We start from the raw sequence: 27959 nt of genomic DNA, 5'->3' as shown, positions 1-27959 counted from the left end.
AGAAAATTCGTTCAGACACATACGCCGAACCAAGCACAGAAGTAACTTTAGCGGCTTTTCTGTGCAGCCAAGCACATTGTTCGTAGGGTTTTATAAGAGCCTTGTAAATTTCCGGGTTGGACAAACAGGTCATTGAGCTAGGGCTACATTGTATGTCTGTTAGATAGAGAGGAGGTGCATCAGCAGCCAAAGAGAGAATAGTGTCACAAATAAATCCAAATCAGCCTTCGACGTGCAGAGCCTTCGAATCTCTTTCAGAACTCACGATGAAATGTTTCAGTTACTGAAAGGTTGAAAGCAGGCTTTGAGAAGCGGCGGTGTATCATTTCCTCGCCTCTTTTCCTCCTGGAAATAATTGTAGCGGCCGTCTCTTTGTTAATAATGGAAGGAGGTGCTGGAACTAGAGGGGATGCTGGAACTAGCTTCTGGTGTAAGTGGGGAGTGGGAATGGGGTGTTGGCGTGTGTGCTTCCAAGTACGCTTCAATTAATGCAAGTGGTAACCAGGGGTTGCAAACTCAGCCCGAATATCGGCAGTACGGCTCGCTGTAATTATTCTCTGCACCCAATGGCTTCTTCTTATAAGCAAGTCGCTGCTGTGGCAACACTTCACTGTTCTCGATCAATAAGAGTTCACAAATAAATTTTATACGTCTGAGGAGCGGCACGTTTCAGCGTAATGCTCTGGCGGAAACTTACTCTCTACTTATAGACAGAGTGACGAAGAAATTCTGGAAAACACCGCCATCCTGAAACATCGTTTCAGAAGTCCAAAACTAAAATTGCTACTTTTTAAGCAAATGTGCATGTTCTGCGACAATTTCCGTAAAGCATAAAATACATAAAAATGGAAAAAAATATAGTAGCATCGGGAACTTGTTATACTGGTTCGAATCTCGTTTCGGTCATTAATTTTTTTTCTATTTTTTTGTTCATTTAGAATACCGTTGTCATTTATACATCAAATTCATCAGATATAGGCAAATTAACACATATGTCACTATAGTTGCGTGTGAGTTGAGGGAAAACGCGATAAAAATGCAGCATTTGCACAATGTGTTCCATACTATGAAAATTATTGTTTTCCATGTTTTTACAATACTTCTTACCTTAGCTCATGTGAGACAACATGTGTAGCATAAGACAATGGACGCAGTCTAAATAAAGAGTGTTGTATTTTTCATTTCTGCCCAAAAATTTTAATTTGTAACGTTTCTTAAGTAAAAAATCTTTTATAAAAGATGAATAATTAAGAACTTATATTTGAGGTGGAAACTGGAATTTCGGTTGCGGTATGTAATTATAAATAAGAAAATGTGAATTTTTTTGTGTGCCTTAATCACCATATATACAGGGTTCCCAGCTATCTTGTCCACCCAAAATATCTCTGGAACAATAACAGCTATTGGAAAACGACCTTCACCGGTATCAATGTAGGGCTGGAGCACATGAATGTACATATTTGGAAACATTCTAAAACGAAAGCATATGTTTTTTTAACACAAACTTATGTTTTTTTCGATGGACTTCCTATATTTTTTCTGCAGCAATTCATAGCATGACAAAGCACTTACACAATGGCGTTGATTGCATCGCAATATTCCCATTACATCCCAAGATATTGAACCGCGAAGTTGACGCTTGAAACACCCGACATACGCTGCTAGCGCACGTCCTGAGGCTCAGGCGTGAACCCTATGCTGCCCGTAATCGCGATGTGATTGACATGCGTAATCACACTTCCATACTTATCTAGAGGTCCGAAACGAATAATACGGTCTGCTGCCATCTTGCATTAACGTCGTACATTCCAGCAGGTATTTATCCCATAGGCAAGGGGTGATGCGGTTCTGTAACATATCTGTGTACCGCAACGTTAGTCACAAAGTAACGGATTAACGATAAGCGAAGTTAACTTTGTGATTAACGTTGCGGTACACAGATATGTTACAGAACCGCATCACCCCTTGCCTATGGGATAAATACCTGCTGGAATGTACGACGTTAATGCAAGATGGCAGCAGACCGTATTATTCGTTTCGGACCTCTAGATAAGTATGGAAGTGTGATTACGCATGTCAATCACATCGCGATTACGGGCAGCATGGGATTCACGCCTGAGCCTCAGGACGTGCGCTAGCAGCGTATGCCGGGTGTTTCAAGCGTCAACTTCGCGTCTTAATATCTCGGGATGTAATGGGAATATTGCGATGCAATCAACGCCATTGTGTATGTGCTTTGTCACGCTATGGATTGCTGCAGAAAAAATATAGGAGGTCCATTTGAAAAAAACATAAGTTTGTGTTAAAAAACACATATGCTTTCGTTTTAAAACCGTTGAAAGTCGTTTTCCAATAGCTGTTATTGTTCCAGAGATATTTTGGGTGGACAAGATAGCTGGGACACCCCGTATATCGACAAGATACTCGAACTAGCAATTACCAGTCTCGAACGGTACAGATTTTTTTCATTTTTACGTATTTTCACACTTAACGGAAATGCTCGTGGAACATGCACCTTTGTTTAAAAGTTTTGTTTCTGCTCGTAATCGAACCCAGACCGTTGACAGGCGGCCAGACATTCTATCATAGAGCTGCTCAACCTGTCGAAACGTACCTTGTATTTATTGAGTTATCGACGCTCTGAAAATTTCAATGTCGATTTTCTAGAGAAATTTTTAGAATTGCAAATAAATGCGTTGGCAGATTTATATTTCAGCTTTGAACTTCAGTACCATAAATATAAAAATTACAAACAACCGACTTCCGTGTGATCCACTTGTTAGTGGATGACGTTAGTTGGAAACTCCGAATTTTAATGCATTCATCTATGAAAATTGCAATAACATCCAGTTGGCCATCGACAACATATCAGCCTGGCTGCAAAGACAGGCAGCCCCACTAAACGGAGAGAAATGCAATTCGGGCGATTCGCGAACGTAATTGCTTGACATCCTTTGACCACAAGGGTAACTTACAACTACAGTAGTCATACAGTACAAATATTTGTGAACAATATGATGAAGAGATAGATACGAAGTGCGGTAGGTGAAGTAAATCGCTGGCTGCGATTCGTTGGTACGATGCCGGGAAGCTACAGCTTGTCTACAAAAGAGATTACGCGGGATGATTCTAATTAACGTTGAAAAGCCCCTGAAGCGACGTAGATGACGCTGAAAAAAGTAATTTAATGTGAGGCACATGAGGCCGAAAATGTCGGCAAATACCCAAAAGTGGATAACAAATGTTGAACATGTGACGTCACCAGATGACATACCTGCGTGGGCTACCCTGTTTTCGTTAATGTAAACCGTTTCATCGTAGTCTTTTATTACCGCTACCGCAAGATAACGCAAGGCCGAAAACAGGGTAGCTTATCGCAGTGATGTGTAGCACTGCCCTCAGCTGGCGAGGTTAGGATCGACTAGCCCAACCTCTGCACGTGCGGCGATGTATGTCCTTTGGTGACGCTACATGTTTAACATTTGTCATTCACTTTTGAGATATTTCGCGACATTTGCGATCCCATGTGTGTTATTTTAAACTACTTGTCTCATCATCGTCTACTTCGTTTATGGAGTTACCGCACTGTATACGAAACACTTGTACGGCCCTTACATGCTTACTGCTGTGATGAATGGAAACCATACCAGGTCGGACTAAGAGGGGACGTGGAATATGTACAAAGAAGGGTGGAGCGAATGGTGAAAGGTTTTTTTGAATGGCGAAAAAGTGCAACAAAAAATTTTGAGAAATCTTAGCTGGCAGACGATCGAAGAACTGCAGTTCACGAGAACCTGTGTAGAAAATTTCAAGAATCATCCTTCAGACCAGAATTTACGAAAATCCTTCAACCCTCCTACAGATCGATCCCAAAGAAATCGTACGGATGCAATTAATCAACTGACAGTTATCACAGGAGCGTAAAAGCAGTCATTATTCCCAAGATGCCTCAGTGAATGGAACTGAAATGAACGTAAATATACCGCACCTTAAGGAATCACACGTTTCCACTCGCCTTCCAATCTTTTTTCCCCTCTTTCTTCCTGGTGCGCGTCTAGCCTTAACAACTGCCACAGAAAAATGTCTGACGTTTCATCCGACGATGGAGATGCAAACTCCGAAGCGCACGTCATAGCAGTTGGTGCGAGCTCCAAACGGCCAGCAGTTTAATGCTGGGAAGGGAGTAGAATGGATCTGCCGGCGCCTTCTTAAACACCGAACATGGCTGAAGCGTCGACACGCGAGTGGAAGACGAAAGGGAAGAGAGAGAGAGAGAGAGAGAGAGAGAGAGACATTGGGGCTTAATGTCAATACTAGCCGCGCACCAGCTTAGCGGATAATTACGTCCGCGGGAGCAAAATCTGGGCATTCCGGGCGCGCCTCGTGCTTTTGTCGGAAATTAATTAATCCTAGCGCTGATGCGCCGTCGCTGAGCTTTAAGACGCGCCTGCTACTGGCGAGACGGGCCTTCCGTCGGCACAGTGGAAAAAGTGTTAAAGACGCGATATGAAGCTCACTGTGACAACCTCCAATGCAGCACGTGCGTCATGATCGTAGCAAATGTTAATAGTTTTAATTCATGTCAGATCAGAAAATCTTAATAATTTTTACTTATACGTTAGATCGTGATTGAGGGTTATTCTTGACAGATCTCCAAGGCGACGAGGGTCGAGGTCACAAGTGTCTGTGGTAACCTTGCGATGCACATAGTGGAGGAATTTCTAGTGGATGCTAGAACTGACAGTCATACGTTAAGACGATCACATGTCGAGGAGAGCTTTCTAGAGAATATTCCCGACAAATACTGCAGAGGACAGTGTGCACCCAGAACCAATGTAGAACGGAAGAAAAGCTCAGAGAGGGGCAGATTAAAAGAGAGTAGAGATTCAGCGAGTAATGTGAGCCGAGCACCGTGAAGGTCCTCAGAAGCACATTATGTAGCAATAGACGTTTCAGCTACGAGAAGACGGTGATACACTCTGGTGGCACACCCCAACTGCAGGACTAAGTAGAAATTTTCAGTATTCATTGGAATAGTGTTGAACAGAGATTGCCTCTGTCTGTCTCGAAGAATTATGCTAGAGAGGTTTCAGTGAATAGCTGGAACAAGCTACCGATTGGTACTTGCCTCTTGTATTATAGAGCAAGTGGCGCTTGACTGATAATGAAGTAGTTCAAAGTGTTGATGATTGATGATTTAGGCCAAGTGGGCGGCGGTTGGCAGACCGAGTGGCAGTGAAAGCCCTCGTCTGTGATAAAGGTCCTCGAAAGCATCTGACATTCCGCGAAGAGGTTTTGGTCCGACATCTCAATAAACAAATGCGTTGGCTAGAACAATAACGAATTGACTAAAAGAAATAACTTGCTACTTCAGCAGAGCACTCCTGCCAACTCCACGAGAATTACCAACCTGTTGTAACCGAACACTCATACCATCCAAGCAGAGCTCCTCCCTGTCATCTCTGCTATAAAAGTCGACAAACGAGGTCACTTAAACCGTAACGTCGTTAACGTCCTGATTGCCGAAACCAAAAGGAAAACAAAAATGGTGTAGGGAGACTGCCGAGACGCGACATGTGCTACTTCTGTGACGTTGCAGTTAGATAGAACCCGCACTGTGAAGCTCATTTACGTTAATTATAAAATGATATGCCCTCGATATCGGTATTTGATAGCAGTAACAAATGTGAAGAGAAGATACGCTAGCTGCAGAAATGTATATACAGTACATTAGTATTACTTCACGCAGACTGCACATGTTCGCCTTATGCGATCGTAGTGACCGTTTTTTAAACGCAGCTCTTACATTATGCATTTCAACCTCAGTTGACACAAATGGTGTCACAGCCGATGTCAATCGACTTATTGGCAAGTCATCACCACATGAACTGTGCAAATGGCAAAACACGTGAGTAGCTGGTACAGATGTTGATTTGACTTTGAAATTTAATTTCCTAGTTTTTTTTTTTTACTCTCCTCCTTTTTCTTTCTTTTTAAACAGATCATCCGATGATGACTTGCTAAGTAGTCAAAAGAGCAATGGTTCCATTTGTGTCATGTCACCTGATACTGGACTTTTTTTCTTGTTTTGGTGCGTATTATCACCTTTCAAAATATGAAAAGCAAAGAGCTTGTAGAGGAATTGATATGTTTTACAGTATCCAAAGTGAAGAAGCGCTCGCGGCTCTTGACGTATGTATTTTAGAGCCCACGATGACTGGACATTTTTGCTTCGAATGATCATTTCTTTCATATACGTTACCTAAATACTGGCCCTCCATCCTCGGACACTCTGTACGTTAGCTGTTTTTTTTTAGTTTTGATGTGTACTAAAGCACTATTGTTTCCACTTGATCATAGCCACACGACTGAAAATGCAATAGTGTGTTGTTGTACAATCAAATAACTTCAAAGTCAAAAGGCGACAGTGATGTCGCTTACAAACAGCTTTTCTTTCCACGCAGTGTATGTTTTCAACCACAGTTCTGTTACCCTTTACGAAACTTAAATGTGACACAATCAATATTTTTCCATCACACGCTGCAATAAGAAAACTGTAATATACCCATTACAATAATAAAACCCCCAGGTTCACATTTCCAGGATTTCATTATTCCTCTGAGGCAGGTGGATCTTCGCCAGAATGACTCTAGTGTAGAAGCTTCAGTGATTATCGCTATCAGTTGATCTGTTCTGTCTGTGCAAGACACTAAGTTGCTGAGTGCAAGAATCGCCAGAGTAATTTAGAGCTTATGACAGTTCTAGCAATGTTTGTTGACCCGGCATCCAGCGGCCATTTTCTGACTGCGCTGAGAACCAAGGTAGTGAGCAAGCTCTCAGCAGAGTTCTCTAGCATTCAGTGGGATTGAGTTATCTGGCAGCCAAGTGTTCTACACGACGAGTATCATTTCTACAGTAGTCAGCAAAAATTACTGTGGGCTATTATAACATAGGTACTGGCCAGCTCGGATCCATCCTTCACATCACAGACGAAACTATTTGGTAGCAATTTTCTTTGCTGCGTCGTAATACCCTGTAGTCACACCCATAAGAATATTTCTTTGTAAAAGCATTCCTGGGTAATCTTAGATGACGTTTAGTTTGCCATGGGAGAGAACTTTTAAGAGACTTGGAAAAAATGTTACAAATGTTCAAAAGTCGTTACGTTGTGTAGGGAATGGAATAGGAATTCTACTTTTATAGCTAATAATATTGTTAAGCCTTTTCTTTATTGATTTCTTGATTTCCAGGATGACTGTGTAATGTAGTATTTACCAAAGGTAAAATTAATATTTGAAAAGGACAGATACTGAGAAAGGGGAAAAAAGTCTGAAAAGCCTAGAAGAGCTACATCAAACATATAGATGAAACACGCAAAGGAGGGCAACATATTACTATCCTGCTGGAAATTCGGAATGTGCTTGGACTTGCCCACTGAAAGTGGAGCAAATTGGCCTTCGAAAGGCAACAAGAAATGGATTCCAGAGGAAAGAAAAGAAGGTTAAATCTAGTGATTACATCGGGTTTTATTTTGAAGAAACAATGGTTGTGTTGCGAAGGAGTACAAATTTCGCCCCACACCACCATGCGGCAGCACTACCAAGTCGCTGCTGGAGTATTAGCTATTCGTGTTTTGCTGTCCCTGACACCGTAATATCGTACTAGACCAGTTAGGGACCGCTCTATCAAATAAGCACATAAAATTCAAGTTTTTATATAAATATATACGGAATGAGGAATAACCCGAAGTTTTCCATCGACGCTGGGGATCACATGAAAAACGCGACGTGCAGTGTTTGTTTGCGCTGACTCCGTGTACACTTGCACAAATAAAATTGCTGATATTAACCGAAATATCAGAGAAGAGGCTTCTGACGACTCTTAGGAAAGCCCCGGATATGTCGTGAGCAGAACGGCTCTACAACAGCATCTTGGTGTGCTCCCATAGCTACCAGGGCCGTACAGTAACTAATAAAAACAATTTTCTTTATGAAAGCAGACTGGTTTTATTCAAGATTCCGATACACCAGATTATTTCTCACTCTTTTGGCTACAAACCTCTATTTTCCAACATTGTCTCCGTTCATTGCGACGGCCTTATGCCGCCTTACTGGGAGAGCGTGTATGCCCGCCCGCAATTCTACTGATCGACATAAGAGCCAACGTGTTGCTGCGTCACTGACCTCGACCTCATCCACGTACTGCGTCCAGTGCAGTACTGCCTACACTGAGACACGGAGGTGCGAGATCCAGGCTGTAGGGAGGATGTGGAAGAACAGTCCAGTGAAGTTTCGTGAGCTCCTGTTGAGTGCGGGGACTTGGCGTTGTCATGGAGAAAGGGAAATTTGTATTTTTGTGGCGACGGTCACGGTGGAGGCATTCCTTCAGTTTTCTGAGAATATCGCAGTGCATTTCAGAGTTGGTTGTTGCACCATAAGGGACGACATCAAATAAAATAAACCCTTCAGAATCCAGAAGACCGTCGTCATGTGTTTACCGGCTGAAGGTGCGGCTATGAACTTATTCTTAGGAGGAGATGTGGTAAGGCACCACTCCGTGGACTGCCGAGTGATGAACCCACGTATCATCGCCTGTGACGGTGTTCGGCAAAAAATTCCCACGATCAGCCTCGTAACGCGCAAGCAGTTCCACACAGCTGGTCCTTCGCTGCTCTTTGTGACCTTCTGTCAGGCGTCGAGGAAACCGGCGGGCACACACCTTTGAGTACAACTGCTGGACGAGGGTGTCTACTGCCAACAGAGACGCCCAGTTGAGCAGCGAGGTGTCTGGCTGTGGTCCGTCTATCACTTCGAATGAGAGTGTCCGCACGTTCCAAGATTGCGGGAGTACAAGCTGTGTGCGGTTGGCCAGCACGCGGGAGTTCCGATAAGTTTGCGAGACGTCGTTGCCCGACGACAGACGCCTCGCCCAACGACTCAGCGAGCATTTGTTCGGTGCCAGGTCTCCGTAGACAGTCTGCAAGCGCCTGTAAATGTCCGCGAAGCTCTGTTCCTCCACCAAAACAAAATCGAGGACAGCTGTCTGCTTCAGACACACCTCCCTTACGGACCCCATTTTGAAGGTCACGTATAACACAGCCACCTATAAGGACTTCATGAAACTATAGCGGCTGAAGCGGGACTATTCCACCATGTCCCACAGAAAATTTCGCATTTTTTTCAACGGAAATTGGCCGAGGAAAAAGTGTGTTACATTACTTACTGAACACCCATCGAACTTATTCATCTGACAGTTCCGTCGCGGCATCTGCTGTAAACCCAGACGTGTCAGTGAGAGGGAGTGCGGCTGTTCCGCTTGAGGATCAGGACAGCAGGAGGCGCAGCCCAGATATGAGTAAACAGTTAATAAATGATAATTAATTGAAACCCTCAGCTGGCGACAGGTATTGTTGACATACCTTGATGGGGACACCTGAAAATGTGTGCCCCGACCGGGACTCGAACTAGGGATTTCCTGCTTACGTGGAAGACGCTCTATCCATCTGAGCCACCGAGGATACAGATGAATTTATTCTAGAGAAGCTGCACTGTCATCAATGATATCTGTTCTTTCGAGAACAGTTACTATCTTCATATATAGTTTAATGGCTACCCGGCCACTGACCTATGTCTGTGCGAATGCGCACAGGTTGTCCGAACTCTTACGGGAATCGTCGCCTTAGTGTGCGCGAGTAATGAGTGGATGGGCAAATATCTATTAGGAATATTACGTATGTAGTTGGGAATGTGGGTCCCACGGGAAGTGTGCAAGGGATAAGTCCCTGCTGTCGCGCTATTCATCTGTGTCCTCGGTGGCTCAGATGGATGTAGCGTCTGCCATGTAAGCAGGAGATCCCGGGTTCGAGTCCCGATCGGGGCACACATTTTCAGCTGTCCACATGTTCAAATGTGTGTGACATTCCAAGGCACCTAACTGCTGAGGTCATCGGTCTCTAGGCTTACACACTACTTAATCTAACTTAAACTACCTTACGCTAAGGACAACACACCCAAGCCCGAGGGAGAATTCGAACCTCCGACGGGGGGTTCAGCTGTCCCCATCAAGATATGTCAACAACATCTGTCGGCAGCTGAGGGTTTCAATTAATTATAATTTATTCTAGAGACGGTGCACGGTCATCAATGATATCTGTTCTTTCGAGAACAGTTACTATCTTCATATATAAATAGTTAATTTAGTATCTCCTTGGGTGTTTTAAACTTGGGTGACCATGTTTTTGCACGTAATTTGGATTCCTGACGTCGACCACGACTCAGTGCTAACTGCTCATTCTCCTGCTGGCGACATAGTCCCGAAAGACGTGCCTTACTCGGCGCTCTCTCTGTTGGCAGGCGAGAGCTTAATAAACTAAGTGCCGATGCCAACCTTTGTCTTAAATGAAATCCTCCGTCCCTGTTAATTAGGTTTCCTGCATCCCAGATTTTGATAGGCTTCTTAATTAAGCTTTGCTCGAAACTTGGAGCGTGGGCCACGATACTGGTTTATCTTACCTCGCATCCCGACTGTGTTCCAGGCACTGGTGAGCGGCACCTAGTTTGTCTGGTCCTTCGCACCTCTCCTTCACTGTTCTGACGGTGTGCCCCACATGTCTGGTTAACGACCCAGGATCCAGCTCCCCAAAGTCAGACTTTCCGAGACACGGGACGGCCAAACACAAATACGCATTTAAAACAAGGGACGTGGCCGGTACTGGCGATGTGGTATAAAAAGCAACTTGTCATCATGAGTTCGTACAATGTGGGCCGACTGCGGTCAGCGATTACTTTACCATCATTCGCATTACCTAATGTAATATGTCAATCGTAGAAATGCTCTGCAAAACAATGAATCGTCAACCTAAGGGGATAGCCTAAAGCACGTCTTGTAATTATCTGTAGTTGATTTCTAACGTGTGGCATGCAGACGTTCACTGTGGACGCTGGTATCTGGCCACAGTGGAGATTCCGAGATGTTGCGGAGAAGCTGTCAGGTGAATTAATACAACTTCCTGAAGCCATGAAACTCACAAAAGCAGACCCCAGTCGGTTTACCACGCGTTTCACCTAAAGTTTGGCTCAAAAGCGATATCTAAAACAAAAGTGTAAACTTAGACATTACAATACTACAGAAACTCAGAGGTACCTGTATTGTCAACTGTAAAATAAAACGACTTCTTGTTGCAGGTTGCTTTACAGGATGTAACAAAACAAGACTACAATTTGAATACCTCATAGAAATTCTCACTTTGTTTCAAAACTGTGTATCATTGGACGTTTTAAATACTTTATCTGAAATCAACACACAAACTATGCTAAAGCTCCATGTACCGTCAAGAAAATATTTCATTGTCAACGAGTGTTACTGTATTTAAATACCGAATTTCTAGTTACAGTATCCACGTCATCGCTTTCATTATTTGAGTATAAATATCGTGGAATGTCTTCACCATCCAAGTAACTCAAATAATTTTTGAGAACAGAGCTTTGGTTCATATATGCAAACCACCACATGGTTTTTTCCAGTATTCCTGCTCGTTTTCCACTGCCTTCTAAGAATGGCTCCCAATTTTGCTCGGTCTGAAAAACATAGCCTGTTTGTTGGCTGCGGGTACAATTTATTATGGTTTTGTTAGTTTGGTAAATTTGTATGAGAGAATGGAACATTTTTGTTGTGCGTTCATGATTGATAAGCTTGATTATTTCAAGGACCGCATGAAGAGTTTCAACAATCTACGTGTACAGTTCACTATTGACAGCCGTCTGAATTGGTCAGTTTCTCTGCTGCGATTGAAAATCGAGACAACCGTGATTCTTGCTGTTATTAAAGATTTTCATTTGAAGAGTTGGATTGCAGCACAGATCAAAAAAGAACTAGATGTACTTCGCGCGGACTCTGCCCCACCTTTGAAGACCATTTGCTTTTAGATTAATGAATTGGAATGTGGTCGGACAAGCAGCGAAGACTAAACGCGCCCCGGCCGTCCGGTTGAGGTCACCTCAAAGGAAACCATCGACAAAATCCATGATATGGTAGTGCAAGACTGTCGAATAAAAATTCATGAGATAGCTGACACTCTAGGCATCTCAACTGAACGAGTGCATAATACCCTGCATGGAGAATTGGCTATGAAGAAGCTGAGGGCGAAGTGGTGAAGCGATAGCTCACAGTAGACCAGAATCACATGCGGCACAATAAAACACAATGTCTGGCGATGTTTAATCGCAATCCGCTAGACTTTTTGCACAAGATTGATGACTTTTGATGAAACGTGTATCCATCACTAAACACCAGAGTCAAAACGACAGTCAAAACAATGGACAAATATTAGTGAAGTGCACCGAATAACGCATAGACCGTTTTGTCAGCTGGTAAAGTTCCCAAGGAGTAGTGCTCGTAGATTACTTGGAAAAAGGCAGAACCATAAAGGAGGCCCATCACGCTTCATTGCTGGATAGTTTGGGAATTACGTTGGCTGAAAAAAAGACGAAGGTTGGCATTCAGGAAAGTGCCCTTTAACAAAGATACTGGATCACTACAGATGTCAACGATAACAATGTCTTAAGTGCATGAATTGTGCTTTTAATTGGTTCCTCATGCACCTTATTCACCAGACATTGCCCAAAGTCACTGCTTTCTGTGCCGGCCGGTGTGGCCTAGCGGTTCTAGGCGCTTTAGGATGGAACCGTGTGACCGTTACGGTTGCAGGTTCGAATCCTGCCTCGGGCATGGATGTGTGTGGTGTCCTTAGGTTAGTCAGGTTTGAATAGTTCTAAATTCTAGGGGACTGATGACCTCAGATGTTAAGTACCATAGTGCTCAGAGCCATTTGAACCATTTTTTGAACTTCTTTCTGTTCCATACCTTGAAATTTTGACTTCTGGGGAGAAATTTTCATGAAATGAAAAGGTTATAGTTGCAACCAACGAGTATCTTGGAAAGTGTGACAGAACCTATTTTTCCATTGGGATGAAAAAGCTGGAGGATCGCTGAATCAAGAGTATTTCCCTCAGAGGTGAATATGTAGAGGTGGAGGTGAGCTGTTTTCGAAACAAACATTTTTCTTGCTTTTTTACCAGACTTATCAAATCACTCTGATTTCGAATAAGCATCTTGTTTCTGCTTGCGACGGTAAGAATCTCTGCGCTTAACTTGACTCAGTCAAGACATATTGGGGTGGATATCAAGAAACTCATCAATCCTTTCTCTTTGACTTCATGACGCGATCCCGTTATTTACGCAGAGCAAGAGAGGCTGAACTCAGTACACTGGACTCGTATCTGGGAGGATGACGGTTTAAATCTCCGCCCGGCCATCCAGACTGACGTTTACTTGATTTCCCTAAATTGTTCCAGGCAAATTCGAAGATGATTCCTTTAAAAAAAGGACACGAATGATGTCTTTCCCTATCCTTTCGTTACACGAGCTTGTGCTCTGTCTCTAATGACCTCGCTGTTCATGGGATGTTAAACTCTAATCTGCTTCCTTTTTATTATCCTGTTATTTACCTTTCAGCGATTTAGCCTAGAAGGTAACATCAAACAGACGCAACTCTTTGCCTGTACAATTAAGACCACGCAGGTATATTAAATTGCATCCGGATTTGCTACTGTTGCGTGCGCAGGTAAACCCACGTATGTTGTTAGTCCGTCCACGTGTTCGCGCAGGCAAACATGCTAAATTTAGGTGAACGAGCATAGCGTCCCTGAGATGACCATACAGTTTCATTACGGCGCACAACCTTCTGGCGAGTTATGACGTTTTGAAACGCAGAGGTAAAAACTTTTTTTCAGTGTCGATACCTCCGAACAAACACCGAACCATTTCCAACGGGAGAACTGAAATGGAAGTGCGGAAATATGTAACTGTTTGCTGTTGAAAGCTGTGCGTTTGCGCTAGTAAAGTACCGATAAGAGATGTAGACCACGGACCCACAAGAGGGAAGGCGGAATTAAAAATCATTATCTGTTTGAGGGACTGTAAAACGATTGTGTTGACAGCGGATGCGGCGTAATGAAGTTAGCGCGGGTGTTGCGTGAGCGGAAGCGAGACAAACCCTCGCAAATCAGCCTGGACCGCGCGGCGTGCTGGTGCGTGGCCCTGATGACGCATTCATGCCCGTAGCAAACATCTCTCTCTCTCTCTCTCTCTCTCTCTCTCCTCCCTCCCTCCCTCCTACTCCCTCTCGCCCCCCCCCCCTTCCACCCGTCCATCGCTGCCCGTCCATGACGGCTCTGTGACGCAGGACGTCGCAAATGGCTTCACATTTCGCTGCAGCTCCGTTCCCACGTTATTTAACTCATGGGACATGATCACCACTGTTTGATTTTTAAATCGGAATTTCTATTTTGTGTTACTTCCTTCGCAGAATCACAACGAAAGCATTCACATTCATACTGCTTGCTTTTTGTGGTACGTAGGGTGCTGCTCAGACAACTAGAAGAGAAGAACGAAAATTTAAGGACGTAGAGGATTAAAAGATTGGCAGCTGACTCTAAACATTCGTAAATGTAATAGATGGAAAAGTACGACATTGTTTGATTATGCAAATGGTGATCAGCCACAACCTCCAAAATATGATGGTTTATGTATGGAGCTATTTAAAGTGTAACGTGCAACTAACACCTTTGTGGAAGGCACATGCTGCTCACAGACTTGTTATGTGTCCTAATACCATTCAGGCACAAATGAGGTCTACCAAATACTGACTGATATTTGTCAATTTTAGACTATTACCAAGATGGATTAAGGGAAGAAAGAATACGATCGTAGATGAGACGAACGATTCATCAAGCGTTTGTATCTTTAGTCAGCAAAATAATATCACAAAATACTCAACATATTACTTTGTCCAACATACATACATGTCGCATAATGGGCATGATGCTAATAAGGCTCATAATTCAGCTACCGAATGCCTTTCTTCCCGGGCGCCCTAGCGAATGGTACACATAGCTCTGACAGTTGCACCCTGCCCGTATCCGACAGCACAGATTGTAGTGCTGTGGTATACTTTGCGAAGCAACGGGGATGTTGGCTGTTATTTACCAGAAGAGGCAGTGCAGACTCCGCAGATCTACGGCCAGGCTAACGAGAAGTCCGTGCAGAGCGAACGGGGGTCGTGTCCCAGAGCAAGCAGCAGAAAGGCAGCACGAGGGGGAATTTGAGCGAAGTAAGTTTTTTGAGCTGCGTTTCTTCCACATAGCGCCTCGTTGCATTGCCTGGTATTTTCTCTTTCGGGGGACGGGAGTGGAGATGTGGAAGGTGTGGACAGGGGAACATAGCAAGCGAAAACTGATTTCAGTTTGTTTCGCAATCTCTTTCGCTGTCGTTGCTATAAAGGCAACAAAATAAGTCGCAGTTGGGCGAGTAAACGAATATAAAATAGCAGCAGCGAGGAAAACCTTTCCTTAGATAGCGTGGTCATTCACTGACATGTACATAGGTGGGAGTAATGTGTTACCTGATCCTTCCTAGAACGTAAGCACTCGGAATTTCAACAGTAAATTGCTCCGTGGTGCACAATGTCCCTCATGTAGCACGTGCCATGGTAATCTGATGATAATCTTCATAATTCACGTACTAAATGATACCGCGATAAAAAGCGCTACTCTTATTTGTATATTCTCTGTTCCTAATTGATGAGTGTCTGTCTGACTGAGCAGTACTAAAGACACGAAACGTATTCGCCACTGCATATATAAATCACCTTCCGCTGTATATTAGAATGACGACAATGGAAATTTATGCAGGACCGGGGCTCCAATTTGGATTTCCCGGTCTCTTTAACCACTTCGACCATCGGTGCACGAATCACGGACAGACCCAAACTTCCATACATCGTCTTCCGCGAGTCACAACCTGCTGTCGTACGTTACGTACATTCCCGTTCAGGAACGACAAAATTATTGAGAGTCGATGGCCTGGTGTTGGCGAATAAATACGGATAGCGGTGGCTGTGTTATTAAGAAGTAGGATGCATGCATGTCCGAAGTAGCCTGCATCGTTGGCATTGCTATTTCGCATTAGTAAAGAATCGCTAGAACGATTTTCTTGTACCACTTATCTTGTCTAGCGTCTGCTGTTCCTGTAACTAGTTTCATGGGCTCGTTTCAATGTCGCTCCGGACGGCTACTCCCAGATATTTTACGAATTCTGCAGCTACCACTGATTTATAGGCAATACTATAATCGAACGGTAATAGCTCTGCGTTTATGCGCAACACCTTACGTTCATTTACATTGAGGGTACTCCGCTGAATAGAAAAGAGTTTTGTGATAGAAGTGCACGGAAAAGCTGAATAGCTTGGCAGGTTCACACACTCTGGGCAGTGAGGAATACTTAATTTGGTAATAGAACGAAGTGGGGGGGGGGGGGGGGAGGAGGTGCTCTTAAAGCTGTAGAAAGATACCAAGATCTGCACAAAACAAGCAGATTCAAGTGGATGCTGGTTACTGCAGGTATGCAGAGATGAAGAGTGTGGAGAAATCCGTCCATCCAGCCATCGCTTTGAAAGCTACAACAACAACAGGGTGAGATTGTGTAATAGAAAGGTGGGAACAAACATAATCGTATCACTGAATTACGATGGATGTTCTTTCCAGTTAGCCACCGCATCGCAGAGAAGTGAGGTTTTAAAGCCATCCAATTTATAACTGTGCATTTAGGGAAGACAATCACTCCACTTCTTCGGAATGACTTTGTCGATGAAAATGAACTGAGTCTTATACAAGAATTCTTGAGACATCAGCTCATTTGCTTGACTAGCAACATCTCCTGCATGGTTACTGGTATAGTTGTAACCGTGGTTTCGTGAGTACCAGCGACAGGCTCTCATCTTCATAATAGCGTCCCGGTGTCGAGTATCTGTCGCCTGACAAGTAGCACCACTTGACATTTGAATCCATTAAATGTTTTCTTTTTGGCTTTTTTTATGGGCGCTGGGGTGCAATTGTCCCCTCCTTCCCCCCTTCGCAAACCTAAATCATGTCCTACCCCGCCTTATATGAATTTGGTATGAAGAAAGGTATGACGGGTAATGAACATTGACTAGTAGCAAGTCTAACAGAGCCATTTGTCCTAAAAGCTCAAAACAATACCTTCGTCGTTCACAGTGAAAATAACGTGACTTAAATATTGTACCTAATGCTGTCGCGAAAAAGTCGAAGACGTCTTACAATGACGATTGCTATTCCAGAATGAAATCTGCATTCTGTGCTCTGATATGAAACTTCCTGGTAGATTAAAGCTGTGTGCCGGGTCGAGACTCGAACTCGGAACCTTTGCCTTACGCGAGCAAGTGTTCTACCAACTGAGCTACGCAAGCGCGACTGACATCCCGTCCTCACAGCCCTGCTTCCACCAGTACCTCCTCTCACAGAAGCTCTTCTGGGAACCTTGCAAGACTGGCACTCCTGGAAGGAAGTATACTGCGGAGACACAGCCTGGGGGATGTTTCCAGAATTAAATTTTCACTATGCAGCGGATTGTACGCTGATATGAAACTTTCTGGCAGACTGATAGAGCACTTACCCGCGAAAGGCAAAGGTCCCGAGTTTGAGTCTCGGTCCGGCACACAGTTTTAATCCGCCAGGACGCTGTGACTCCCTCGAAACAGCGACAATAACAAACATCTAATTATGACACCATTAGTGGTGTGGTACTGAGGATGCAGACGATTAGAGATATGCCATTAACTGTATCTCATAATAGAAAATGTAAATCTTAACAGAATCTAATATGTGTTTTGTTGTCATTGTCAGCGGCACCTAGTGATTTGAAAACATAATTATGCTCAGATTACTGGTTTATTTATGACGACCAAGGTTGTTCTTTCAGCCAGCTTCCAGTGTATGATATTCTACAAAACTAAAACGAGCAAAACGCCTTTTTTATATAAAAGACACATCTAATGATACATCCACTCCAATCATATGATAGAACTCCTGGAGATAGGGTATATTTTAAGTTAACTACACATTTATTTAGCCTTTCAATAAAAGGCTGTAAGTATGTTCGTACAGAGACACATTATTTTTTGCAAGTAGTGATTTCAGCCTGATACGTCGTTGTTACCAACTGAGCACTAAACGTTATAATAATCTGGTTGTCGGATGGTACCACAAAGAGCAGACGAAAGTGATGTGGACGGTATTCTCCACCGCGCTGCAATCATACAGTCCGGTGTAGACGATGGAATTGCTGTCAGAATCTTCCATGGTTAAAGAGGAGACGAAGTTTTGTCTTGAGAGATCTTCTGACATTTGTTCCAAAGTCTTACCACAGCCTTGGAGGGATATTCTGCACTACAGCAATAGAGTTTTCCGCTTTGTCGGCGTGATAGGCGCCACTTGTTTTTCCGCAGTGCTCCGATTTGCCCCCATATATCTTGCATAAGATTTGTGTAAAGGACGTGTTCATAAGTCTTTGTTATGTTCTGCATGGTCCTGTTAGCGAGAAGGTCGACAACCTGGTTTCCTCTGATGTTACAGTGCCCTTCATCCATACCTTGATAAAATTCTTGTCATAACGGAGTAGTTTTATCACCAGTTCTGTTATATGGTACACCAAGTAGTAGTTGGTGTTACTGAATGCGTACTCTTGTATTAACAGCGACGCGGACAGCGGATTTCACAGCATAATCGTTGTGTTCTATTTTAACCGCCAGTACATTTGAGCCCCTACGGCATGGCAGTAATCTCCGCTGTAAGCACAGATTCCTCCGGAAGAAGTAGGAATCGGCCATTGTGGTGTAATGTTTGGTCGTAACGTGCTCTGTCAAGGTCCATTGTGATTGACCTTTTGCTCATAATGTGCTCTGCGAAATCCAGCTGTAGTACGTGACCTAACATGTAAAGCGTCGGCGCACACATTTACATCCAGCCAAATCCTTCAGCAGTTTCATGTTGGTAGGCTATGAGATTCCATAGATCCTGTATCTTTGTCAAGCTGTTAGAATTCGCTGACACATGAAAGAGATCATAAGAGATATTCTTGGAAGCCAGTATCAACTAATAAAGCATTTCTCAGGAAGTTCTCCAATCGTCGTCGATACAGAGCTTGGCAGAATTGTATTTATTTTAGTAGATATCTGGAGCCAATGTTAGTACTGACGTATTGTGTGTCCCTCTTGGTGATTCACTTTTGACGTTATGGGACTGTGAGCCGTTGCGTCATTGGTGATGTTTCTGTTGTTTTACAGCCTGACGGCGTTGCCAGTGAAGAGTGAGCGTCTTTACCTCTGAGATCTTGCGGCCCGCTCTGGCTCTGATAGAGTGGCTCACCTTACGCAGAAACGCTAATACCGACTTTCGGGCTTCCACAAGAAATTTGCATCCGCGTATGAGGAAACTATGCTGCTCGCGCGAAAACGTTAAGAATGGGGAGCTGAGTCTGATGCGTGTGCACTAATTTAGACCGGAAGAATTCGTCTTCTGAGAGTTGCTCTCGGTGGTGAAGTAGAAGATTGAAGCAGAAGTCAGCGAAAGTGATCGGGACACCAGTGCAGTGCGTCCGCGAGTGAAGTGTGCGGCGAGCGTGTGGATGGTCTGAGCGCCGGCGTGTGCGCCCGCGGGAAGGCGCCGGGTGCAGGTGCGGGGGCGGCGCCGCGATGCGGGGGCGGCGGCGGCCGTAGCCGGGGGCGGCCGCTGGCGGTGGCGGGGTAGGCGCGATGGCGCGCCATGGCCATGTACTACTACGCGAGCAAGCTGTGCGCCAGCGGGCAGCCGCCGTCGCCGCCCCCGCAGCCGCCGCCCTCGCCGCCGCCCCCGCAGCCGGGCCCGTCCACGTCGGCGTGCACCAGCCACTGCCTGCGCTACCACCTGCAGCCGGCGCACGCCCACGCCCACGTCCAGCAGCAGCAGCAGCAGCAGCAGTGGCAGGCCCCGGCGACCCCTCCGCCAGCCGCCGCCCCCGCGCAGCCGCCACCCAAGAAGGCGGCCCACCCGCACAACAGGCCAGCGCCGGCGGCCACGCACCGCACGCAGCCGCAGCCGCAGCCCGGCACGCACCGGCCCACGCAGAGGCACCACAAAACGAAGCACAAGGTACCTACCACTGCAGTATCGCTGTGTGCACATGGCAGGCGCGGTCCGGCGGCTGTGAAACTGTGGGGACACAAAGCACGCCCAGCTGTAATCGCCTACAGGTGTACACAGAGATCACTGTTCAATCTACCGTCCAGGATGCAGCAGTACTAGTACGCGTAGAACATCACGATTTTAAAGAAACTACCTAATAAAAATAAGTTTAGTTTATACTCATAATTATTGTGATGTTTCAGAGTTAATAATCCACTGCATGATATTCAAATAGTCAGGGATGCAAAATAGGAGTCGCTTTGAATTTTCGTGTATGGTGTACATGATGTTATACATTGCTGCATAGAAAACTTTGGAGTAGGTCTGTATTTCCAAACTCGAGAAAATGGTCACAGTACAGCGAGAGTGAGCTGCATGCAGTACCCGCCGTATTTCGTAAATTTTTCTTCTTTTCTTTTAGTTTGTTATCTATATATAAAAACAAACCGAATTTTGCACATGAATTGGTATGAATATAGCACATTATATTTTAACAAATTTTCAAACATGGTGTTTATTATGCGTCTAGTTCACGAGTTGCGACTGTGGGTCACGTGCAAGAACGTATTTTAAGCTTCGCGATGTATACATGTACCAGGGATGTATTAGAATGTGAAATGAAGCTTAAAATATCTGCTTGAAAATGGCCCACGGTTGAAAATGGTCAGTTCCACGGATAATAAAAGAATACAACATTTTTGGACCATGTTTTCATTTCCAAAACACGTTCAGGCTGTGGACCCCCACAAAAATAAAATTTTAAACATTTTAATGTGTGTTAGTATAACTAAGGAACATACCGAAACCAGTTTTTTGGTAAGTTATAGCTCACATGGAGGTGAGTATATCACCATTTGGTTAATGAACGAAACTGTCTTAGCCGAGCTGTTCTAGGCGCTCCAGTCTGGAACCTCGTTACCGCTACCGTCGCAGGTTCGATTGCTGCCTCGGGCATGGATGTGTGTGTCGTCCTTAGGTTAGTTACATTTAAGTAGTTCTAAGTTCTAGGGCACTGATGACCTCAGTTGTTAAGTCCCATAGTGCTCAGAGCCATTTGAATCATTTTTTCGAAACTGTCTTATTTACCTCTATATAGAAATAACAGATTTTTTCTATGGAGTGTTGTAATTTTTTATGGGCCACGATAGCAAGTGGAAATAATTTGTGTGAGTTTGCTACTTGTGTCAAACCATAATAGAGTTTCCACAATTTCGCCTCACTAACATGCTAATGCAGCGTCTGTTATCAAACAAAAAACTAACGAGACAGGTCAGTAGCATTTTCCTTCTTTATTACCGTCATCTTCCGACATTATGGTTCGCAACCTGTTCTTAAATACATACTGTCATTGTCATGCTCGCGCATAACACGAATGCACTCATTGCATGACTACAACTAATTCTGATAATTTTCAATGCGTTTTCACCGCCTATTTATGATTTGAACGATCCGGAGATAGTTTTAGGAAACAACCGAAACTAATCATCCTGCTTTAATTGTGTACTGAAAAATGCGGTACAGTCACAAAAATGTTTTTACATTAAAATGAAATGTTATTTTTCATTGTAAATTACTCGAGTTTCGCGACGTGGGTTACTTTATTTTAAAATATGAAAGTAACTATGACCATTAGTGAGAAGGCAGGTAGTCAACCATGAAGTCGATCAATGAGAAGAAGAGAAAGTTCCGAATAGTTTCTTTAAAATCATCTGACAAAGATTGCACAGTGGCCAGTATCTGCTATTCATGCTGTAGCAATATGTACGAAGTGCGTGACAAAGGGTACTTCCCACCTTACCACATATTACCGTATTTTCCATCTCCATTCGAATATGGAGTGCAGTAAAGAGACTTACGTTATGTTCGTGAGCCACACAGGAACGATACATAAGGAAGTGTCTTATATTCCTCAATACTGTTTCTTGAATCTTTATAGGACGGCTTTCAGGAATAGTTAGGATGAACACTGAGGTGACAAACGTTATGGGAAAACAACTAATATCGTGCCGGACCTCCTCTTTTCGCCGAAACAGTGCAGCTACTCGACATGACACTGACTCAACAAGTCGTTGCAAGTCCCGTTGAGAAATATTGAGCAATGCTGCCTCTATAGCCGTCCATAATTGCGAAAGTATTGCAGGCCCAGGATTTTGTGCACGAACTGACCTCTCGACAACGTCCCGTAAATGTTCGACGGGATTCATCTTAGGCGATGAGGGTGGCCACATATTAACTCGAATTGTCCACAACTGCGAACAGTTGTGGCCCGGTGACATGTTTGTGAACATGAAGTCCACGAATGGCTGCAAATGGTCTTCGAGTAGCCGAACATAACCACTACCAGTCAGTGATGGGTTCCCTTGGAGCAGAGGACCCAGCCTATTCCGTGCAAACACGGCCCACAGCGTTATTGAACCACCCCCAACTTGCACAGTGCTGTGCTGACAACTTGAGCCCGTGGCTTAGTGGGGCCTGCACCACTCTCGAAACCTACCGTCAGCTCTTACCAACCGAAATGGCGACTTATCTGACCAGGCCACGGTTCTCCAGTCGCCTACGCTCCAGCCGATGTGGTCAGGAATCCGGGAGAGGCGCTGCAGGCGACGTCGTGCTTGCTGTTAGCAGAGACACTCGCGTCGCTCGCCTGCTGCCACAGCCCAGTAACGCATAACACCTCCGTGCTGTTCGTACGTCCCACATTGATTTCTGCGGTTATGTCAGGCAGCGTTGCTGGTCTGTTAGCACTGACAACTCTACAAGCAAACGCCGCTACTCGTGGCCATTAAGTGAAAGCCGACGGCCACTGCGTCGTCTGTAGTGAGGGGTAACGCCTGAAATTTTGCTATTCTCGGCACACTCCTCACACTGTGGATATCGGAATATTGAATTCCCTGACGATTCCCGAAATGGAATGTCCCACGCGCTTAGCTGGTAATTGCCGTCGTGTGGACTTAATCAGGTCGGACACCTCTCCACGTGAATCAGCTGAGTACAGGTGACTGCTTCGCCAATGCACTGATCCTTTATACCTCGTGTATTTGATACAGCCGCCAGCTGTACATCGGCATACCGCTATCCCATGAGTTTGGTCACCTCAGCGCACATCTACAGGATGGATGAGAAGTCCCTTACCCCTGTAAACCCTGTTTGGTATAAAACGTTAGGGGGGTTTGTAGCTATGTTACTACTTATCAGTTGTTCGAATTCATGTTTTCGCAGTCGCAGCTGAGTGTTAATTTTTAGCGGTGGCAAATGTGAGTGGCCATAAGTACACTGTTGAGGCACCGTCACACCACTGAGGAGCGCTTAGTGACAAGTGACTGTCATTTCAGTACTTATTTCTAGCCTTACCTTTTATAACAAGGGAGTTTTAACAGCGTAGTCAGGTCAAGACTGCCTCTACCCGACTATTTCCCTTCTTCCTGAACCCTGTCACCCAGTTGCAAGCAACACTCAGGTTTGGGACGCCACACTGCGTAACAGTACGAGTAAAGTAATTTCGAAGAAATTCTCGATATTAATGCCTCATTTGTAATTTAATTATTCAGTCACGTAAAAGTGCAACAAACAATGTTCCAAACATTGTATTTACAGTTGTTTCAGTATATCCATTTACAAGCTCCAGCATCTCCTTTCTGCTACACTCCGCCGCATAGTGTTCGTCATTCACAACCGAGTGGGACACAGACCGTCAGTTTGGTAGGGAGCGTTTCCTTTTCAGACGAGTTCTCAAAGAATGGTATGTAATGTATTTTTTGCTGTTACGAAAAATGACGACCGCTTTTATCCATCACGCCCGCTTTTCCTACGAAATAGCGTTTCCGTTTTACAACTTCGCCGACTCCTCAGCAGTTACTGAAGTAATAATAAGATAAGCAAAGAAGTAGAATATGTTTGAAAACATTGATTTTTGAGAAATCTGTTTATTGAATCAGAAAATATTAAAACTTGGTTACCACAGAACATTCTTTCATCATCTTTTGGAACTGTGGATGAGCGTACATCCCAGCTTTATAGTCGTATAACAGTTTCTTAATTCATCACTAGGATTAGTAGTTATCACAATGATGTAAAAACTTCCGCATTTAATATCATGGAGACGAAAAATGAAGATAGTGTTATTAGTATTTCATTAATCTTAGCGAGTATTTATGAGAAACAGGTAGATAGCAAAGCAATAAATTCGTATCATTTCCACACAAATAGTATAGAAGACTATTCACACCTGATTGGTAACGAGCTTAAGTTTGTGACTAAATGACTTGATCTCTAAGAAAATTGTTGCGAAATTTCGGCTTTTTAAAACAACGAAATATTAGTCCTTTCGTATACTTTCTGTTCATTCAGGACTTGACAAGAAATCATCACTTATATAATGATAGGAATAAACCTTGACTAGAAACGCTACGAGAAAGAAAAACCAATGGTTAACTTCGTAAGCCACTATCTGATCAAATGTCACCATACGTTGAGATGGATAAAGTCGTGGGATAGCGACATAAACTTATGCAGGTGAAGGTAGTATGGTATACACAGGGTATAACAGGGCAGTGCATTGGTGGAGCTGTCATTTGTATTCAGGGGAGTCATGTGAGAAGGTTTCCGACGTGATTATGGACGCACGTTGGCAATTAAACGCGGAATGGTAGTTGGAGCTAGACGCATGTGACATTCCATTTCAGAAATCGTTAGGGAATCCAGTATTCCGAAATCCCTAGTATCACGGGTGCGCCGGGAATATCGAATTTCAGGCGTTACGCCTCAGCACAGGCAACGCAGTGGCCGACGGCCTTGACTTAGGGACCGAGAGTAGCGGCGTTCCCATAGAATTATCACTGCTCAAAGGCGAGCAACACTGCAGGAGTGAATGTGGGACGGACAGCTTGGCGAGATCTGGCGTTTATGGGCCGTGCCAGCAAACTCCTGGCATGAGTGTCTTTGTGAACAGCGCGACATCGCCTCTCGTGACCGTATCGGTTTGACCCTAGACAACTAGAAAACCGTGGCCGGGTCAGACGAGTTCCGATTTGGATCGGTAAGGGCTGACGGTAGGGTTCGAGTGTGGCGCTGACCCATGAAGCCACGGACGCAAGTTGTCAACAAGGCACTGTCAAAGTCGGTAGTGGTACCGTAATGGTGTGGACTGTGTTTACGTGGAATGAACTGGATCCCGTGGTCCAACTGAAACTATCCTTCACTGGAAATGGTTATGGAGACCTTTTGCAGCCACTCGTGGACTTCTTGTCCTCAAGCCACGATGTCAACGGGCCAAAGTTGTTTGCAGTTGGTGAAGAACATTCTTGACAAATTAGATCGAGTGACTTGGCCATCCAAATCGCCCGACATGAATCTCATCGACATTTATAGGACACGGTGGAGAGGTCAGTTTGTGCAGAATGTCCTGTACAGACAACAGTTTCGCAGTTATGCACGAGTGTAGAGGCAGCGTGGCACTATATTTCTGCAGGGGACTTCCAACGACTTATTGAGTCCGTATCACGTCGAGCTCCTACACTATGCCGGGGAAAAGGAGTGCCGACGCGATATTCGGAGGTATTCTGTGACTTTTGTCACCTCATTGTGTAATGATGCCACGTGCTATCTCATACATAGTCTAAGACAGGAAGAAAAGAGACCAGTAATAAGTTTGTGTTCTTGAGATATTCAAGGTAGAGGGTGATGCAAAACTAGTGCCACTTGCCCCACCTTTGCCATTTGCCAAAAGCCGCAAGTGTCTTGCCACGGTGGTACAGACAAACTGGCACATTGTCTGCCCGACATACATGGCGCTCCTGCGCTCCAGCGGGACATTCACACTACTGATTCGTGCACAATTCAGATATATTCTTTCCTTTAGGAACCACACAGCTTTCATTGCAGAAGTGTGGAACAATAACTGCGGCCGCGGTGTCTAGGAGAGGGTGCGATAGACAGCAGTAGCACAGCCGTGGCGAGGAAATACTCATCACATAATTGTTACCGGGGTGAAATCGGCAGTACCGCAAAGGTGCGTTATTGGGTCGTTAACATTTCACGCAAAAAACTGTGGCGAAATGTAGAGAGATCCGGGGAGGAACGACCCTTGCTGCTGCGACTGGTAATAAATTACCAACGTAAGTACATAATTGTAACTTATTGCTCATAATAAGCAGAAAGACCCACTATTGTTCGATTAAGCCGTTGGCGATAAATCGCTAGATACAGTAACAAAGTAAACGAGTACATGCAGTTAGTTGCATGGAAAGCGGACGAGATTGACTGGAAGAATCCGAATCAGTTATGATTCTTCCGTGAAAGAAGTAAGCCACGAAAAAGTCATTTACAGTCTGTGGGATAAGGGTAACAGAGGAGGGAACAAAAGAACAGCAGAAGCAAACGTCTCAGAATGCAAGAGCGCGACGGAGGTGCTCATCGAACTTCAGTGGGAGAAGCTGCAACAGAGACTTTGAGCACCGCGGACAGGTTTAGTGCTAAAGTTGCAAGGCGTACGTTTAAGGCAAGCCGGCGAACATATTACTTCCTCCCAATAGCGTCGCCATTTTTTCATATAAGAAGTAAGGGACATTTGCCTAAAACGGGTTTTTCTTAACAAAAATAAGGAACAGTTCATAAATACTTCGAAATTAAACATTACATACCAATTTCAATTACATTATAGTTCGTTTTTGACTAACAAAATGAGTTAATTATTGAAATTCGTAATAGAAACTAACTTACAACCTCTTAATAGTACATAACTTTCCATTACATGTGGCAAAACATACAGAACAAACATTAATAGAACTACTTTATTTTCTCCATCTGTGCTTCACAATTGACCTAGGTGACTTTAAAATTGCACTGTCTAACATGCGATGGAACTCACTATAAGACACGTTCGTGTTTATACTAATTAATAGTTCAGTTTCAACCAGATCTACTGAACACGTCTTTCTACTGTCTGATCACCTGTTATACATTGAGAAAATGCGTTCAACAAATGAATTTGACACAGGAACGCTTATTACAAAAGAAAATCGTTTTTCTAATTCCATTAATTTGTGTCTTCCTTTATGAGCAGTAAACACTGACAACCACTTGTTTGAGGCATCTTCTGTACGCTCCAAAATTACTAGCAGGAACGTTCCAAACAAGGCAGAATTGTGCATAGAGATACTGCATATCGTTTATTTCGGTTAATTGGAGGGATTTCATTGCAACTTCCAGGGAAGAAAAATCTGTGCGTCTGTTTAAATCTAAAAATTGTAGCTTCGCTGCAGCATTTTCTTTCGAGAAATCGTACAGTTTTTAAACTTAGTTTAAGGCTTCTTGATAGAACTGCATAAAACTTCTCTCCAGCTTTATTCTTTCTGAGGAAGATAGATTCCATGTCATTCGCAACTGCAATTCCGAAGAACTAGCCTTCTTTTATTTATTACAGTTTTCTCTTCTGTAATGATTTTTCGTCGTAAGTTTCAACCATAGAAATAGTGTCTCACGAAGATCTTAATGCACTCAACAAAAATCATTGCTGAAGAGTAGTAAATGGATTTCTAGCAATATATCCTTAAGTTCAACAGTGTATTCGAACAATTCGTGCTGGCTTAACTGTTGTTCTGTTTTACAGTGTGAAACATGATAGGTAGTTCTGCAGCAGTCACTTTATCTTGCTGCATTTCAGAGATCACTTCATTAGAAAAACACGAATCCATGTTTTTTATTTTATGTTGTAATTTTGTATTCCCTCTGTGGATTTCAGTTCTGGCATGTTGGTTAGGATCTGGCTCACCGCCATGAGATACAGAGAATTCACGCGCACAGACGAAACACCGGGCCTTGTGGCATTGTCCAATAGTGGCATTGTCCAATAACAGGTTGCACCCACGTGCGTTACGATTCACAGCT

The sequence above is a fragment of the Schistocerca americana genome, chromosome 1 (genome assembly GCF_021461395.2).
Source record: "Schistocerca americana isolate TAMUIC-IGC-003095 chromosome 1, iqSchAmer2.1, whole genome shotgun sequence".
NCBI lineage: Eukaryota > Metazoa > Arthropoda > Insecta > Orthoptera > Acrididae > Schistocerca > Schistocerca americana.
This window is presented reverse-complemented; position numbering follows the sequence as displayed.